Source organism: Chiroxiphia lanceolata, chromosome 16, assembly GCF_009829145.1.
Source record: "Chiroxiphia lanceolata isolate bChiLan1 chromosome 16, bChiLan1.pri, whole genome shotgun sequence".
In the NCBI taxonomy this organism is placed as follows: Eukaryota; Metazoa; Chordata; class Aves; order Passeriformes; family Pipridae; genus Chiroxiphia; species Chiroxiphia lanceolata.
In genome coordinates, this window is record NC_045652.1 from 3,920,895 (window position 1) to 3,939,224 (window position 18,330).

Sequence of the window (18,330 nt, forward strand, 5' to 3'; positions counted from 1 at the left end):
GGGAATAGAGTTTAAATGTATGCATGCCCTATTTGTATTGTGGAAAAGAAAATCTCATAAAAATAGATAAAAAGAGAAAGCTGATAAAAATCAAAACTGAGACATCAGAGTGGAAACACAGTTCAATTTATTTTAATTTGTAGTATTCTAAATATTTATAATTCATAAAATTATATTAATATGAGACTAGAGTTCCCAAGTTGTTTTGAAGAGAATCATTACCTGTCTTTATGCAATGGCAACAATTTTCTTTCTGTTGCATGAACCTGTTTCACTTAATGTATATTTACTGTCACACAAGTATCACGATAAAGAGTGTGCTGCATGTCATTGTATTTACTCAGAGGTGTATGGGGGTTCTAACACTTTCTTTTCATTAAGTATAAATTAGGAGTGACTGTAGAGATGGTAGTTACAACTTGGGTTGGATTTACTGCCTTAATGAGAGGGAAGGAGGAGGGAGAAGCAGATTATCTGTCTCTAACAGTGTCTTGCATGTAGGATGTACATAGAATTCTGTGCTGTGTGTAATCCCACTGAATTCACTCACTGGAATAACCAAATGTGGGCACAGCTTTACATACACAGACTGAATGACCTGCAGAGTTTTGTGGCTGCCACATTGTCTCGTTATTAACAACATCACTGATATCAGAGAAGTGTTTCTCCTGCTTTTCCCACAGTTTCTGAGGGGGCTTTAACTTAAATACTATCATGCTGTTTTTAGCAGCTTGATTCCCCAGGAAAGACCTGTGCCAGGAAACCCCTGATGTTTGGACATGGTAACATGTTGGATGTCTATAAATGACACCAACTGGCACATGGACATGGTGGATTTTAGAAGAACTAAGGAATACACAGTTTCCAGTTGCTCTTGTGTGAACTGTTCTTGACAAAACTGTGTGTTGAAACAAAGATCTCACAAGCATTTTAAGCTCTGGTCCGTGTTTTTTGGGAGCTCCTGCTGTTTACCATCTGTATATTAGCACTGATTATTTAAAAGATATTACTATTTCATAAGATTTAATTGCAAATGAATTACATACTTTTAAAAGGTGTGGGTTGGGTTATTTTAATTTCTAGTGTATAAAATCCTATTCATTAAAATTCCATTACTACTATTTTAGATTAAAAGAAAAGAGCCTAAGGATTAAGGACGTTGACTTTTTTACAAAAATAAAGTGCAAGCATTTTTTTGGGAGCATATTGTTCCAGCTGCTGCTGTGTCTGCTGTCGTGACACGTGTTGTTGCTTCATTTATTTCAGGAGCCATTGTTTGGCATATCAGACAGGCCCAATTTGTAGTGAAAACTTTATGTTTTAAAGTACAGCTTCAGGTTGGCTCAGTAACAGAGTGTCAGTTGGGTTTCTTGTCTGTGGGCTGTGACCCAAACACTGTAATTCTGGCATTAATGGGTACTAATGAAAATGTGTCCAGGATGAGGTGATGGCCCAAACCTTCTCCACTGGGCTGAATAAAGACTTGGGAAACCTTGGAAAGAAGAACTAAACATATCTGGTCAGTCTTTTGGGAACCCTGTTGGAAACTCTTGTAGGAGAATCAATTGTGATGTAAAAACCATAGGTTTGTAAAAAGCATGTTTTAATTATTAAGGATTCACCCGCTTCTGTAGCATCTTTGAAATCTTTTGCCACCCTTCTATGTGTATAACATAAATTTAAGTTGACAACCTGTTTTGCAGTTGGTTTTGGTTTTAAATGGATCATCTCTGGCAGACTTAGTCTGAAATGTGTGAACAGTTTCAGACAAGCAGATCTGTTTCAGGACCTGATTTGTAGAATGGAGATGATACTTTCTATAACGAATATGTTAATAAAGTGGTTTGAGGCAGATACAGAAACGGTCATGGAAGTGGAAATAGAGTTCTGAGAGAAATGTTTCTGTATAAAAATACCCCTAATGATGGGGTGCAAGGTTTTATTTTTTCTTGACTCTTCCTTCACATCTGGATCATATGAAAATAATTCAGGAATCACAGATTTCCTTCCTCGAGATGAGTGTCTGGCCATTTAATGTTCTTGTCTCTCTGGAAATTTAAAGTATAATGATATACAATACTTTCTTGGAATTAAGGGGTGTAACTGATAAAGGTTTTTGTTTGTTTTTCATTGAAAGTATGAGATGAAAGCAGTGGGTATTTATGTTGCAGTGCTGGTGGAATGATGTGTGGTTGTGACAGATGAAGTATATGGACACTTCTTTAAAAAATAGACAAAGTAATGCACTTACATGTTTGCCTTGGTGTCTCATCATTCCTTGCAATATCTTCTGTAATTTCTAAGCATGCTAAAATTAATTCTAAGCATACTAAAATTAATAATTTTGAGTAATTATGTTAAAGACCAAATTATATTCGATATGTTGTCATTAAGTTGATGGTAAACTCCTTTTGGCTTCATTGGAAGTAAATCTATAACCCTGAAAGTTATTACTATGTTACTATCTAGCTCTGATCAGTTCCTGATCAATTCAGCTGCTGATGGGAAATATTATATTTTTTAGGAGAGTTTATTAAATAAAAGAGAAAATACTATTTAGCATGAAGGAAAACCTACATAGAAAAGTGAACTGAAAATAATTAAATACACAGAATAATTCTCTGTTCTTAACAATGCTGTTCATTTAAGATCCTAAATTAAATATAACATTTAAATTAGTTTCTATGGGATATTATTAGAATTTGTGGATGGGTGAAGACAGCCTATAAAAATACCAGTATTGGTATTGCTGCTGGGGATAGCTTTAAAAATAGGATACAAAGCATTTTTTCTCTCTCCTGAGAAATAGGGTGGTGGGAAAAAAAAAAACAAACCACCCAGGGAAAATAAAAATGAGAAAGGGAGAATACTAAGAATGGTATATGATTCAATAACAGCCCTGAGTTGCTTTGTTGGCCAGCTAATGAAGCATGGAGCCAAATTCCAAGGCTGACATCAGTCAGTGTGCTGCATTTACAGCAGTGGGGTTACAAGTCTGGGGAAGGGGGACTGAGAACTGGTAACTGTGCTTCAGAAAAGGGGAAGGATCAACTCCATTAGTTTCTGCTGTTTGTAAATCGCAGGTTTCCCAATTGCTGCTGCATATGTTGCATTGTTACACTGTCTGCAGGGCTTATATATCATTTGTTACAAATACCTGAGCATAGGCTTCACCAAAATCAGATTTTAAAACATAACATTCATAGTTCTGTGACAATACCTTTCTTAATATGTCTGTGCTGTTCCAAAACTTACAAAGTCAGAATTATTGCTATTTTTCTCATTTGAAATATTTCCAGTTTAAATTCTTAGTGGTGCAGTTCCATTTGTTCCATGTGTCCTAATTAAATTGCTTCCTCACAGATCCTTAGGTTTCTTTGTGTGGAAATTTGCATTTCCATTTAATATCATTATCCTAATGACCACATATGGTCATTGTTTCAGTTGCTAATTATTTTAAACAGGTAATGTAAAAACATGTCATTTGATTTAAAAAATATACCTATTTTAAATATGGCTTATAGCCAGGTACTAAACTACTAATTTTGCTAAATTTTGCCATGGTTTGTTTGAAATTACTTTTTGCTATCATCATAATTTCAGTCTTAATTTTTTTTTTTTTTCTTAAATTGAAACTGGTGGGCAAGTGTGTAATAAGGATTTGGTAGCTATGAAAGATAGAAGATCAGAAAACATATATCTGACTTAATCCAGTTTGATAATAAATGGAATGTTTTGCTGTTTATCAGTCCTGAGAAAAAAACAAATCCATATTCTGCTTTGGTATCAACGAGGTGTTTCTCTTCCTGGTCTTCAGTAGTAAGTCTGCTAAGCTTTTGAATTCCTGAATTATCCTCTATCATGGACATAAAGGAAAAAGAGATGAAAAAAGACAGTGGCTTGGCTAGGCTGTGTTTAACTAAGCTGGGATTTATCCATCCAGAGTGTTCTTTCCAACTTCTCTGTTGCTTCATGGCCATAAGAACTCTCCTCCCTGCTATTTCCAAGAGGTTTAACAGGATGAAGATACAAAAACGTGGTGGCAAAATCTTCCTGGCTGCAGAAAGTAATGATTTACTAGTATAAAAATCTGATTTTGCAGTGATCACCCGGAGATTTTTGCAGTACTTAGATTTGGTGAAGGGAATGAACGTTAGCACCTCTCAAACCACATGACCCTCAGGAATTCTCTTTTTGCCCTTCCTCATCAAGGAAGGCACCTTCAGTGAAACAACTGGGATGCAGGAACCTTCCAGAGCCCTTTCTCCTCTCTTGATCCCAGTGCCTCCCTCCTCAGTGTTCAGGATCCCAGGGTCTGAATTCCAGCAGTTACTGCTAGAGTGACATCACTAAATTATTTTGAAACCAAAGCCAGTGGTCTCCTACTATCTTACAAACTCAAAGGAGGTAAAACTAATCTTCCAGAGATGTTTTGTTCAGCTACAAATTAATGCATCTGATTTATTTAGGTGATTTTCCTGGAAATATTTTATGGGATAGACTATTGAAAGTTTCTGTGAAAATTGATGGTTTTTCTTTCTCTGCGACCATAAATACTTAGTTTGTTTCTTGTTAGATAATTTTAACTACAGTAATCAGGTTTTCTGGGTGACCTGGCATATTTATATGGATAAAATGATGAAAATAATCAATGGAGAATGGTAAGAGTAGAGTAAAAAATTAAACTAGATTTACTAGCACAATACATTATTGACCTAGTGAGATTAGATTGTACTCCCTGTTGCACTTCAGGGAGTGTAATTCAATCTGTGCTCACTTGCAGTGGTTTAAAACACTCTTCTGGCAAACATTTTTTCAAATGGCTTCCTCAATGCTTAAAAGCTGTGCCTTTTTCCAAGAGGCATCTCCAGCAAGTCCTCCTAAGTGCCAGAGTGGATGTGTGAGTGTGCCTGGATGAGCCCAGTTCTTACAGGTTATCACACGGCATTGACTCAGTGGAACCTCAGGAGGTGATCAGGTCCCATCTTTCATTCACTCTGGCACTAATGCCAGTGCTAAATCAGTCATGGATTTGTCTAGAACAGCCTTGAAAACCTCCAAAGGAACCCATGCAGAACTTTTCATTGTCTCCACACTCAGCCTGCCAGACTGGTTGGTTATTTTATGTTGACACGGCTGAGAAGGGTTTGGCTCTGTCGTCTCTCAACTCTTACAACTCAGAATTACTCTTCAAGTAATTGTAGGCTGCTGTTAGTGCCTCCTAACCTTTTCTTTGCCAGACTGTACAAGTCTTTCCCTCTACCTTTCCTCCCATGTTCTCTGTGTTAGTCCCTTTATCACCATCTAAAACCACTGGCAGGACCTTCTCCAGTTTTACATCTTTCTTAAACTGGAGGAGAACCAAACTGGGTGTGGTTATTGTCTGTTACTTTCTGAGAGAAAACTAGTTAAAGAGCTGATCTAAAAGATCAGTTACTCATGAGAATATCTGAAAATATCTACCTGTGTACATTACCTTTTTATTTTAGCTGTACTGCTTCTGGTGTTCCTGTCAAGCATTAACACCAGATACATGAAAAGGGTTTGGAGCTATAGGCTTTTTGCATTAATCAGTAATATTAAATTAGTTGGCTAAATATTGCTGTGTTGGCAGAAATTCAAGACAGCCTGAAAAGGATGCAAAAACTGATCTCAGCCTGAATAAAGATACTGGTCTGAGTTCCCATGAGGGGATCCTTAATGAGGAGGCAACTGTGAGGAAGCAAAGCACTTTTTGTGGAGATGTTGGCAAATATACTGGGTCGGGAAAATTTTTAGGCTCCTTATCCGTGGCATGTGGTTTGGGGATGGTCTTGAGGATGTTGTCAGGTGTGCTTTACTAAGAAACAGCCTTTCTCAGACTCATGGTGTGATTGTTGGGGTTGTCCTGTGCAGAGCCAGGTCCTGGACTCAGTGATCCCTGTGGGTCCCTCCCAACTCCGTCTATTCTCTGATTCTGTGATTGATTTGCTCATACTGGGACAACACTTAAGAAAAAGGCCAGGAAAAAAAAAGCTATTTGTCAACCAGATACTCTGGGGAGATGTATTTTAAATCTTGGGATTTCAAGGGTTTGCCTGTGTTCGAAACAAAGTATTGATTGCCACTGTAATCAAATAAAGATTTTATTGGTTCTCACAAGTACATTCCAAGCAAACAAGGCCAGAGTTAGTGAAATGGCTTTCCATGCAAGAATAGGAGTTATACTTATTGATGTTTCCCAGAGTCATCTGGACTTTGTGTGGGATAAAGGCTCTTCTCAATCACATTTTATTATGGCATAGCTTTATGTGACTAATGATTTTAAAATATATAGTTTGAAATTAATATTTTATATTGCTTCCCTAACTGTATATGTGTAAATGTTTACTACATTTAAAGATTTTTTTAGCAGTGAATCAGTGAATATCCCAGAATTATTTGGCTTATTTTCATTTTCAAGTGTTTAAATCTTTTGTTGAGTCCTTTCATGCATGTTTATTCCTATTAGGTTTTAGATATACTTTCAGTCCTGGTTTAACTTGTACAAATACCTGAATCACAGAACTGTAATTATCCTGTGTCTGTAAACTGAGTAACAAGACAATCTTAAGAATCCTTTCTTTTTTTTTTTTTGGGGGGGGATATTTGTCAGTCATATAGCAGTGTTTGTTACCAGGGTTTGTTCAGGTTGATAACATTGGAACAGAATGACAAAAGCTGGATCAATTGTTTTCCCTAATCAATAAATTTGTTGTAGCGTAAATCATATTTATAGACCGAAAGTCACGAGCAGAACTCATCTTTCGTTTACCTGCTAATTATTGAAATGATTGTGCACAGGAGTGTTTCTGATTCATTGGCTCTTGTTGGTGCTGCTTTTTAATTTCACCTGCTGAATTCTGACCTCGTGTGAAGTGTCCCTGTGTTGGGCAAAGAGAGTCATTGAGCCCCTTCTCGTGCCAGACCTGAGCGTTAGAGCAGCGTTATCATCTTCGTCAGGCTGAGCCAGTGATTGCCAGGGGTTTGTGGCATTATCTCTATAACTTGGCAAATACAATCAGTCCTTTTGACTCCTGAGTTATCAGGTGTTTTATAAGAGAATTTCTTTTCTTCGTGATGTATTTCACCGGAAGGAAATTATATTTAAGCAGCGAGTCATTTGCCTGAATTCACACTGTTGGTTATTGCCCCCTTTGTGACAGTACAGAATTGCATTATGCTTTATGACTTTTCATCTTCTTGAAGGATGGCACTTCTGTTTAACAAAAACCGTGCTAGAACTGCAATCAAAAATGCTGAGTACACTGCACACCAGAGAGTTAATCAGAAATTCCTGAGAGAATAGTAAAGCATACACATTTTTACATTTATGGACACTGAACCAAATCCATTTTTTTTAATGGTATGGATTTTTTTTCTTGATTAAATGATGGAGCTGGCCATAGATATTCTTGTCATTAATCAATAATTTCTGCTGTTTTAATTTTATGTTATGAAAGGCTAGAAAGCACAGCTGACTTAGAGAATACTAAGTTGACTCAGGGAAATGATTGCCAAGGGATGGCGATTTATTATGAAATCTGGGAAAGAGCAGAGTCAATCTTCCCGCCCAACCCTTTTTTTATCAAGCAGAATCAGATTTGCCAAGTAATGGAAGCAAAAATCCTCCACTTAAGTCAATTATTTCAATCTCAATTTAAAATAATGTTCTTGTCAGAAAGTATTTAATCTGAGTACTTTTGCTGGTCTGAGTCTGCTGCTTTGTGGACTGAACACCTCTCTTTTAATGGTATTAATGATATGAAATTGTGAGTATCTGTAGGCCAGGCATAAATCTCTGTAGGATCAGAATCCCGTGTTGTGCTTACTCACAGGGAGTAAAGTTGTCTGCTGGGCTGGCTACAAGTTAAACTGTTCCTTCTATTATGTGATACAACAGACCATGATAAATATTAATTTCTTTTTTTGTTTGTTTGTTTGATTATTGTGAAATTATGCATTATATTTATCAATGTATTTTTACTTAGATAACAAAGGCGTGCTATTTTGTAGGGGTGTGTTTTAGTTTGATCACTCAGCAATAAATGTAGTGCATTTACCATTTTCAGGACTCCTTTTTGTTTATCAACTTCATGGTTCATTTTTAGGTTTGTATTAAAGTATGTGTCATTTATGAGGTCACTTAAGTGGTGAGTGAATAAGTGGTAGCCCCTGATGCAGGAATACAATAATAAATAATACTGATTCCTAGCAAAGTGTTCAAATGATGAACTTTTGAATTTCAGTGTGCTTAAAGTAAGTAATGAATAGTAGTAATTCAGTTAGCTGGGTTAACCTGCAGGTTCTCTGTGGAATCACAGTAGCTTAGTTGTCAGTCTCTAGAACTCTGTCACTTTGTTGAGACTGAACCAGTTCTAAGATATTCCTCCATCTGCTGAGTAGAAGGAAAGATCTAACCAAGGAATACTATCCAGGATGAAAATGAAAAGGGAACAGAGTAAATCCCAGTTTATGCACATAGGAAGTGTTGGTTAAGCCTTATATCAGGGGTTTAGTCACATGTTCCTTTCAGAGTGACTCTTTCTGTGCTTAAATGTGAGCATGAGAATAAATGTTACCAGCTCTGGGCAAGTGCACTGATCAACTCCAATTCATGGAAGGGATTTCCTGCCCCAGCAAGGTCTGTTACTTTGGGAATTGATGAACCAAAGCCCTTTGGCTTCAGCTGTAGCTCAGCAGAACCCCTCGAGATGACACTGGCTGCATCTGGATTCTTGATTGCATAGACTGGCTTGGTTTGGGTCATTTTTGACCTCAAAACCCGGGATGGGCCCCCTTGGGAAAGTGTCCTCAGGGATAAAGGAAAAGAAGAGAGTTGAGAGCTATTTAAAGACTTTTTTCTTGCAGCACAAGAGCTCTTGATTTCCATGTGTGAGAAATCAGCAGGGAAGGCAGGAGAAGCTGGGTAAGAACCTCCTGGTGGAACTGAAGTTCAAGAAGGAAATGTATCATGGGAAGAATACAGGGATGTTGCCAGCATGTGTAGGAATGGGATCAGGAGAGCTGGAGTTTGGATTAGTTAAGGAATTTGAAGAACAGGAAGAAGGGCTTCAACAGATACGTCGATCAGAAAAGAAAGAACTGTGATCCAAGTTCCTCCCATTGCAGGAGGAGATGAGGTTTGAGACCACCTGAGGAACCTGAACCTACACAAGTCCTGGGACCTGGAGAAATGTGTCCCAGGGTCCTGAGGGAATTGGCAGAAGTAGGTTCTGGGCTACTGTCCATGATATTTGAAAAGTCATACAAAGTCCCCAGTGGTTGGAGAAAAGGGAGCATCACATCAATTTTTAAAAAGGGTAATAAGATTTGGAGATGCTTGCCTTGGAGAATTTGAGGAAATATTTTCCATTCAAAATAATAAATACATCCTAGAAGGAAGTTTTGATAGATTTTTTTTTTCCCCCTTGTCTTTTTCTAATCAAAATGTGGGCTATGGAAAGGTGTTTTCCAAGAACTTGAATCTGCTCAGGCACATAAAATGATGTGCATCTCACATACAAATACCTCAGCCCAGCTCCTGGTGACCAGACCTTTAAAACTTTATTGGTGTTGGAATATTTGTGGTTGATACAGCTTAAAAGCTTCTTAGTGTACATTCTGAATAGATGAGTGTGTGTGTGTATGACCTGCATTGTTATATTTGCTCATTTTAAAGGGTGTTTATTAAGGCTGCACAAAGAGCCCTTTCCAGCTGAACTCTAATAATATGAAAGTGTAGTGGCTAAGGAATCACTCAAAAGATTACATTTTCTGTGTCTTTTATTACTGTAAAACATAAAAAGCTGCTTTGTGGCCTTCCCTGTAGCCAGTAGTCTGGATAAATGTTTACAGATAAATATATTAAAATACTTAACTCATTTACTTATAAATCATCATAAAAAGGTAGCAATTGTAGGAAAGTAAAATCAATACAAATTGCATATGGCTCATGGGATAGATTTTATAAACTGGGTGTTTTTGTTGTAATAAGATAAACATCTATGAATATTAAGCCACTTTTTTTTCTGCAATTCAATTTTAATCTTTCAGATATAGAACAGGGACTATTTTCTCCTCACTATGTAATTTCAATTCCCTTTTTTTGCTGATGGTATTTATGATCATAAATAGAGATGTTAAAAAAAATAGAGGCACAAAATTTGCTGAAATGATTTGCTGAGCAGGCTGCATGTACATTGGTAAAAGATGCTTAAGTAAAGTTAGAACTTTAAAAAATACTCTCCTTGATCAGTTCTTTCCATATGAGGATTGAAACCGTACTGGATTATAGAAAACATAACTGAGATTGTGACCCTGGAATGAATTTAATTGATCATGTTCTTTTTGTCATTTGGGGCTTCATGAAATAATCAATCCAAAAGTAGTATAACAATAGAAATAATTTAGGAAGTTTTACTGTAGAAGGCTTAATTCTTGTAAGAATTTGCCTAGCGGGATTTCTTCATTTTGCTACTAATTTTACAGTTTGCTGGTTCTGTGATCCTGTGTATCCAAATCAGTCTGTCATATGGGAAGGGAATAGATGTGGCCTGTAGTTATGGGAGCTGCTTGCAACCAGTTTTTTTAGAAAACGTTTGAAAAACAATTATGGTGAAATAATAATCATTTTCAGAACGGCAGAGAAAATAAAATTCAGGCATTTTGAAGACATGCTTCGAGAGTGCAGTCTGTAGAAAACTACTATTGCTGAAATATAGACTTGATTTCCTGGTACAGGTGATGAACACATTTGTTAAACTTGTCCTAACTTTTAAGCCACTTTATTTACGGTATAATTTTATTTCTCAAAATCTGTCCTCGTGCAATTTCGCTGAGATTTCAGGAGGCCCTTAATTTGGTTGCAAAGCTTCTGCTTTTTTTTTAAATTCTCCAGTGAAAGCAGCTGCCTAATAATCATAAGGTGAAGAGCCACATCTCCGAGTGACAACAGGGCTTTGTGTCTTAGTCAAGAATTTTGCCCCAGTCTAGAGTGAAATAATTTCAGAAGATAAAACACAGAGGGCTGTAAACTTATTAAAACATGTCAGTAAATAACAGTTGGTTATTTCCAAAATTTCTGAGGTATTTAGTTAAACACTGAGGGCTAATCATAAATGATAAATACCCATCGTTACTTTGGTTAGTAAAAATGGTAATATCTGTGCAAAACAGAATTGCTTTTGATGCCATAATGTACTTACAGCTTGGAAAACAGCAGAATAAGGCAAGAAGAAAACCCTAGGTATATGTAATTTCAGATTAAATTTCATTTGGATTGAAAAATACTGTCTGGGTGTGGGGACTGCGTTTAAACTGGGCAGGAAAACTACCTCTGTCTTGTTGTACTGTTCAGTTAATTCCAAGTGTAAAATTGTACCAGACTTTTCTGTGTGAATGAGTGGAGAGAAAATATTGTAGTTTTCACGAACTGAAATCAAATTTTTTAGCTGCTTCTGAAACTATAGTTAGTTCTGAGTTTTTCCTTGTGTATCTGTGTAGTGATTATTAATACCCTGGGTACAACAGAACAAAATCAGGGCAGAGCAAGCTACAACTGTCTTTATCTACCCTGGAATATCTTGTGTCTTATTTAGATATTTCTGTACTTACATTCAAGACTATAAATAATTTGTGGAGTCAGAATACATTTTCACCTTTGAGATTCATGTTTGAATGTGAAGAAAAGGTAGGAGAGAGTCTCAGAAATAATCAGAACCCAATAGTCATATTTATTAATTAACTACTTGATTTCTTTTTCCTGTTTCAGTCTAATTTCATGAGAAACTAAGCTCATATGATTACACAGCCTGATCTGCTGGTTGTCTAATATGTTCAAATACTGAAAATTTAATGTGGAATATATATCTGTGTGAAACCCTTTGTATGTCATTTATTTCCACTTTCTAGACAGGCTTTTGCTCTTCTAGCATTGCTACTTCATAGTTGTGGGAATAGTATTCATGTTTACTGATATTATTTGACTGTATTTTTAGACCATTTTCTTCTTTTTTTGGTGGTAAATATAAATAATGTCTCTCAGTGTGAGCACAGTTTGCTCACTTAGCCATGTAATTACATGGTGTTTGGACATAACTTAGTGAAGAGCATTATTTAAAAACTCTTCTTCATAATTTTCTAACTGTTGTGGAAGTAGGAGGATAAAATATAGCAAAGGAAAAATTCATTTGGTTAAACATAGTTGCATTAAATACTGTGCTTAAGAGACACTAGCTCAGATCTCTACAGAAGTGTTTTGTCTTTTTTTTCCCTGCAGGATGAAAATGTAGCACTCAGGAAACACGGATAATGCAGCTATCAAGTAAGATAGAAAATAGTAGCAAATGAAATGCTTTAAAATCCCAGCAAAAAGCCATAATCCTTCTGGATAGATCCTAATAAGTTCAATTCCTCTATGAAAGTTAAGGAAAAGGGAATGATTTCAGAATTATTTTGTATCCTGACCATTTCCCAAAGTAGAGGCTCTGGGTGATAACTCTGTATTGGGAAGTGTTTGTTTTCCAGAGTGGAGGTTTCCTTCTCCTGCAGTGTCCTGGGAAAGGCTGTTTGGCTCCATCCTGCAGCACTGGGGGTAAGGAGGAAGGAAAGGCAGGAGCTTTGGAGCCCAGGGCTTGCTGAGCTGCCTGGTCTAACTACAAACCAAGGCTGTCACCGTTTAGGGGTCAGGGAACTCAGAGAGGGGACAGGAAACCTTTGGGGATCAACGACCACGGTTCTTCCAGAGCCTAAACCACCCTTGGGGTGGGCTGAGTGTGGTCAGACCACCCCCTCCCTAAAAACACCTGCTGGTCCCCTTGGATCTGAGGCTGGCATTGTCCACCCCCCATGGGGCACAGTGGCCACACACTCTCCAAGGTGACAGAGGTGGTTTTATGTGTCCTGGATGATGATCACCCTAGAATTCAAACTGCATTTGACCTCAGCTTCACAGATTTGTGTTGCCTCCCAACATTAAGAACTTGGTAGTTTTGAAACATTTAAGTACTTTTGAGTGACTTCTCAGGTGCCTTGTATGTAGACAGAAAGTTAGTCTGATTTTCAAGTCTTAAGTTTATAGGTTTTCTGTTAATATGGTCATCAGTAATGATATTTGTTTGTTGTTTGATTAAAGGTATTTCAGATTCAGTCTTCTGACTCATCCACCTAATATTCATCTGATGCAATGATCATTAGGAGCTGCCTAATGAGTCAGTGCATCTGTAAGGGGGGAGAAGTTGCTTTGAAAAGTCACCTGCAAAGTTGTCTTTTTATGTAGATTTTGTGTTAAAAGTTTATTTAAAATTCAGCTCTACATTATACTCCTACCAAGTCTCACACAGGTCTCCCCACTGCCACACACACAAATTCTGCAAAGGCACATGTACCACACCCCTGGCAAGTTGCTTTGCACAGGACCATTTTTACTGGAATAACAGCTTCTCTGGGAAGTTTACTATGCTACAAGAATAGCTTTATGTGAAATCTTGTGTATTTTGAATATTACTGGAAGATAAATTGCTTTTAAGTGGAATTTCTAGAGTGCAATTGATTGTGTTTGCCTGGGAGGAATCAGGAATTATTCACACAGTTAGCTATAACTTTGATAAGCTGCTTCTGAGCAAGTAGAGGAATAATTTGGGAATGTTTCTGATAAAGGGCAGTATATTTCACATTGCCTTGGACTGCTTGAGAATCAGAAAAACAATGTTTTGGTAAAGTATATCTTCAATCCATCTTCTGTAGGAAAGGTAAAGGCTGAATTTTCAATTTTTTAAAAGTTTCTACCTTCATCTCTGAGACTTTTCTTCTTGATGTATTTGCACATCTTTAAAGTACTTTTTTGTAACCTGTGATTGTTTTCTCCCATAGTCAGCACAGATTGGAATTTGCTGTATTCCATGGAACATTGCTCCAATGGATGTTATTGAACAGAATTTTCCAATGGTTACGAAAAACAAGGGTCATAAGACATAACATTGGATGAATGGCTTGATTTTATTCTGGCATTCAACAGACTTATCTCTGAAAGCTTTTCTCCATTTGTCAATTCTTGCAAATTCCTCAGTGGCAGAGCTTAGTGACAGGTAAAATCCATCCAAGAGGGGCAAGAACATTGGAAGGTCTCTTAATTAGCTTTCTGATTTATGGTGAAAATAGATTTTTCTACCAGTCATGAGTAACTTGTAACCTACCATGGTGTTACTCACTTGAAGAAATAATTTTGATTTGATTGCAAAGGAATCAGCTGCTTTCAGAATGCAGAGTTAACAATGAATATCTTGCTTATGCAGCAGAAATTTACTCCTTCTAATGAGTGAAGAAACAAACTGAAATGAATACAATAAACTAGATTTTCTGGAAAAGGAAGCAAACCAGTTGGATTTGATTTGAAAAGAGCAATAGCAGGCATATGTCATGTGTCATTAGAGGAGAGAACTGGCGACAGTATTATTCATTATGTGGTTTCAGAGTGCCCTAAATTGGAGTATAAGATTATTGGAAGTGGTTGATTTCCCCAGATTATGGCTTAATAGTGACTAAAGGGCCCACATTACTCATATTTGCAAAGAAAATAGTGCCAGAAAACAGCAGTGGTTGACTGGAATGAAATGTGGAGCCCTGAGGGTTTTAGCTTGAGATGCAGCTTAATTGTGTGTCTCTTGCTTAATACAAATGTCCCTGAGTCTCTGAGGCTGGTGTGCTTTCAGCACTTGCAAATTGATCCAGCAGCTTCCAAAGTATTTACTGGGGATTTTTTCCTCGCTGCTTTCTAAACAAATTATTATAATGACTTCACAGGCTAAAGCAGGGTTCCCTATTTCTGACTGGTTTTCATTACCAAATTCCTGTCAGCTTCTGTTTCTTTCCTTGAGCTGTTTAAGCTTCTGCAATGCCAGGGTTGGAGTCTGGTTTCATCACTGGAACCTCCCTTTTGCCCTCCTGGAAGAATGACCAGACTGGGTTTAGGGAGTGTTTGCTGTAATACAGCTATTGGCTCTTGCTAATGAAATATGTGACATGAATCACCTTTAAACAAAAGCAATTCATATTTTCAAGCAGAATTATTAAAGTACTCCGAGGAAGAATTCAAACTGTGTAGTTTCTTATATTTGTAGAGGGTATATGTAAGCCCTACGTGGGCAATGCTTTGCCTGATTGGTTGCAGGGTATGCACAGAGCATTCTTGAGGAACAGCTAAATTAGATATGACCTGAAATGGAACACAAATTTGACCAAAAAAAAAAAAAAATCATGTTGTATTTCTCCATGATATTTAGAATTTCTCTGCCAGATTCCATGAAATTAAGCCAAAATACTGCATTACTGTGAAAGAAAATTGTGGTGGTGTGTGAAGGTGCTGGACTGAAGTGCAGAGGAATAAGTTTTAATGCAGTGTTATGTTGAATTCCTGGTGTGCCAAGTAAGACTTGTAACTGCTGTATTTCTGTTCCCTGCTGATGAAAGGGAAACTAAAGCCCTTTCTTTTTGCCTAGTGAAAATGTCAGGTGCAAGTAGCCAAGACTGACTTTTACATAGAAAATACCTTGGGAAAGGACCTAAGAAGTCATTCTGCCCCTCTGCTTTAAAGCAACACATGGAACTAAAGTATTTAAATGTTTTATTACAAATAAACAAAGGGAGAAATTACCCCTGTATGTTGTCCTGTCTGGCAATGATCCTGATTTCTGCCTTTCCTGCAATACCTCATAAATTTAAATAAAGTATAAGAGAACCCTCAGATTCTGAAAATGATCCTTGCAGTTCTTGAATTCAGAGGGATCTCTTAAGTCTTTTTGAGTCAGCACGTTGACTTAGGAAGAAACTGGGATTAATTGGTAAAAATCTATAAATAGTGATGAATTAAAAACAAGATCTTAAATATGTTCAAAATCAACTGAACTGTTGCACCTTCTGAGTTTCACTGGTCCCTGAGTAGTAAATCTCTTAAAAGTTGATGTTGTGCCCACGTTCTTCAAAAAGAAAATTGCTGATGGGGATTTTTAATTGTTATTATTTCTTTTAGTTTAGAAGATTAAATAGCTGTCTTACACTGCTCAGCAAAATTTCCAATGAGCATTTATAATCTCTGTAGAACAGGTTTTTTTCTAGTATTTGTTAGAGACATTGCTCCCTGAATTCAGCCACTTACACAAATGAAGTTATTTATTGCGTTGTATTAATTGCAAATTTCTGCCTTTCAGAAATTACTTTTGCAGTTCATATTTCTGCAATGCAATAAAATATTAACTGTGCAACAAGAAGCACGATACTGGAGAATCCCTGAAGTGTCATGCCATTAATACAATGGATGAATATCAGTGAGGGTGTCTGGGGTGAATTGGTGTGATTGTTTTTAATGTATAGGAGAAATTCAAGGTGCTGAATGAAGTTATTCTAGTTCCTTCTAAGACGAGAACTCAAAATTTGGAAACAGAGTTTTTCTAGAAGGAGAAAACCTGCATGAAGAGTTACAAATAACATTTGAAAACCAGAGGGAATAGTAAAGGCAAACACACATGAATGATGTCCCAATAAGATTTTTTTTGTGATCACTATTTATACCTCATACATTTTTGAGATCAGTTATTAGGGGATGAAAGCTACATTCTGTTGTTCTGTATAAAACCCCACTGAACTCATCATATTTCTTCCACTTCTATGTAGCAAAAATTAATTTTTTTCAAGGTTATGTTTTTTTCCCCCCATATAGTTTAAAACTCTTCTTCCACCCCTTGGGCGAAGAAAAGACATCTTTGGTTATATTATATTTTTCCTAAATCAAAAAATGCTTTCACTGTATCGGGATTACAGGTGAATAAGTGGGAAAACCTTGTTCTTCAGTAGGGGAAACCTTGTTCTTGAGCAGGGGTTGGGCTTTTCAGAAGGTTTGGTCTGGCAGAGCTCACACAGGGTCCTTACCTGGGTCACAACTGGGAGTGGAAGGCTTAGACAAAATTTATTAAACAAGTCCTTCCCTTGAGTCAAGAGGAGCAAAAAGGACTCCCTTGCTTTCTAAACTCCTCCTCAGAGGGGAGTCTGGGTGCAGCTGAACCCAACCTTAGCCTTGGGTTATGTCAGCGGTTTAAATTTAAGGAATTACAGTGATGTCATTGAACCACTTTTGTCCCGCAGGTTTTAACGATTGGCAAAATGAGAATATTTACATAAAATGAATCATTTAATATTACAAATGATCAGAAAAAAGATCTTAATCAGAATCATTTACTACACAACATAAACACTAAAACTGCTGGTAGTGTAGTATGAGATAGGGTTATATGCAGAGAATATGTATATGTCCAGCTCTCTTGAGATGGAATGTGTTCTGCATTGCATTTGTTTCAATAAGGGTAAGAGGGCTTGTTGCTTTTACTCTCTGAAGCATCAAAGCACAAACCCAGCTAGAAATAGGTAAGAAATAGCTCTGGTGTCTGGTTGCTGTGCCTTGTTCCTGTGCCAGGGTTAATGGCAGCTGATCAAATACAGGACAGGAATATTTGGGTTTTTCTTCTCAGATCATCTGGGACCTCTGTTTTTTCTTTAGGTCTTGTCTGCAGCAAAGATCATACATCTCCCTGCCACTTGGGGAGTTGTGTTTGTTATTTGCCCTGCTCTGGTATCTACCTCTTTACTTTCTTCCACCTCTTCTACCCTCTCTGAGGTATATTGGGGCTGATTTAATGGCCTGTGGACTGAATGGCAGACCAGATGATTTGGTCCCTTCTATCTTTGATTTCTGTGAAAGTTGTGAAGTACAAGTGTTCTAGACTTGACTGTGCTGGTTAGTTGCTGTCACAAAAATCAAATTCATGCTTTGTGCCTCAGTATTCCCATCTGAAAAACTTGGATATTATTTAGCAGCCTCAAACATCATATATATTAAGTTTTGGGAAAATAATTGGAAGTTTAATCTAATTAAAATACCCATGAAGAAAACAAACTATTTGGATTTGATCCTCCACATATTAGAGGACGATTTGAACTCAGATCTGGTATTAATTGCTATTCAAATATTACACTTTTTTTTTGTTGAGTGATTACATGCCATTAGTTTGTCCATTGCACAGTTGGTTGTCTCATCCTTGTAATATTCTTCTGTCACTTTTCATGGCTGAAAGATGTGGTGCTTTACCCATTCCAGTTTCTGTAATGCTGTTAATGTTTAGATGTATGAAATACTGTGTCCCAAAATGCAGAGCATGTGAGGGAATGCTAATTGAAATTACTATATTTATTTCTCTCTGAGGAAAAGTATCAATGTGGTATAATAGTGTCTCTGAGGGCCAGAGATCATGGAATTCTTGCTCA

General features: G+C 37.1%; 1 protein-coding gene across 23 annotated transcripts in view; it reads left to right on the plus strand.

Moving 5' to 3' along the window:
• Positions 1 to 18,330, plus strand: part of RBFOX1 (RNA binding fox-1 homolog 1) — a 1,157,213-nt gene that overhangs the window by 685,028 nt on the left and 453,855 nt on the right. The window contains exon 2 of one of the 23 annotated variants that reach the window (XM_032703704.1): positions 12,299 to 12,343. The exons of the other annotated variants lie outside the window; for them this stretch is intronic. The gene's annotated coding sequence lies outside the window, so the exon portion shown is untranslated. The remainder of the gene's footprint in view (positions 1 to 12,298; positions 12,344 to 18,330) is intronic. 23 annotated transcript variants of the gene reach the window in all.